The 1,488-nt window shown below is 32.8% G+C and overlaps 1 long non-coding RNA gene across 1 annotated transcript in view; it reads right to left on the bottom strand.

Annotated features, from left to right (window-relative positions):
• Positions 1 to 764: 764 nt before the first annotated feature.
• The window catches only part of LOC106941394 (uncharacterized), an 18,978-nt gene continuing 18,254 nt past the window's right edge, over positions 765 to 1,488 (bottom strand). Inside the window, exon 3 of the long non-coding RNA XR_001423349.1 lies at positions 765 to 775. This is a non-coding gene — a long non-coding RNA (uncharacterized LOC106941394). The remainder of the gene's footprint in view (positions 776 to 1,488) is intronic.

Below are 1,488 nucleotides of genomic sequence, written 5' to 3'. Positions count from 1 at the left end.
CAGACAGACAGACAGACAGATTTTTTTTATACCCCCATAGTACCCCCAAGAATTTAAAACTACTTTCACCCCTGGTTAGGCACTTTCTTAAACAACATTACATCATGATTATAATGTTTTTATTCTTTGCAATTTTAACAAAAATAGTAAAAGATTATTAAGGCACTTAAAAAGGCATACTTTTTAGGTACTTAAACAGTATGCCTAAAAATGACATGAAAAGTACTTTATAGGTGCCTAAGAGACATACTTCTGCATATGTCTTAATTAGTTTTATTTTGTAATCAGGTTACTGCGTTTTGCAGACTTCTGCCCAGGTCCCTCTTGAAAATGAGATCTGGATCTCAACGGGGTTCACCCGGTTAAATAAAGAAAATTTTTTAAAAAAAGGCATACTTTATTAACCTAAAATTTACACTGAGATGTAATTTAAAACATACTGAAATTAATAATTTAGAGTAGTCTTAAGTGAATTTAAAAAAATTCTATTTTGAGCATATATTTTAAAATATACACAAAATATATTTTAAATATATTTTAGTAAGTGTATATTTACACTTGGGCAAATATATATTTTGTTCACTTAAAATATACTTTTATTTAATATATTTATTAAAAGTGTATTTATGTTTAAGTGTGTTTAAAGTTCTAATTTCGAAATTGGTACAATTATACTTTTAGTTTACTTCAGATAAATATATATTTATAAGTAGTACACTTAATACTTAGTATACTTAAAATATACTTTCACAAATGTAAGTATGTTTGAAATATACTAAAGTATACTTTTTTTCACCTGGGCAGATATAGCAGCAGATCTAGTGGGCTAAAAAGAAGAATCAATGTGCTTCAAGATGTTGGATATTTATCTAAGAGAGGTGTGCAGACCCTCAACAAGCTGAACTGAAGCAATATGTTTAAAAAATTAGTAGGCCATGGTTGCTAATGGAATAGACTTTTTACACAATACTTACCCTTAGTTTAGCTTCTCAACGGGGGCGGTACCGCCCTCAAGGGGCATTCAGAGGATGGCAGGGGGCGCTGGCAGAAATATTTACAAATGGGGTCGCTGAGATTATTTTGAGAGGTTTGCTCGAAGGTGAATTTTACACCTTGTATGCACAACAATTAGACTTTGAGCTACTTGCTAAAAACTGAGGTGTGTAACATTAAAACATGTTTGGCTTGTAACTATTGATGGCAGCTCTTCTTCTCTTCAGTGTTTCTGTTAGCTTCTTAGCACAGCTCCGCAGTCCTGCTACTGGTAACTTCACCGTATCAGTTCAGCGTTACACCAGCTAATGGCTTTCTGTGATTCACTGGTCAGGTCACACTTGTCTGGTTTTCAAATATAACATGTTCTATTGAGGAGTTTTGTACATATGTTTTGGCAGTGCCGTATAGAGTCAAAGCAACAACTTATATTGAAAAATGTTTTAATGTTCGTCTGGATACTGCATGCTTCCATGGAAGGACAATGGAATATCT

Source organism: Poecilia latipinna, unplaced genomic scaffold (genome assembly GCF_001443285.1).
Source record: "Poecilia latipinna isolate Pla-1442-1.1 unplaced genomic scaffold, P_latipinna-1.0 Scaffold3639, whole genome shotgun sequence".
Lineage (NCBI taxonomy): Eukaryota > Metazoa > Chordata > Actinopteri > Cyprinodontiformes > Poeciliidae > Poecilia > Poecilia latipinna.
The sequence above is the reverse complement of the archived record's forward strand: the minus strand, read 5'-3'. Positions and strand labels throughout refer to the sequence as shown.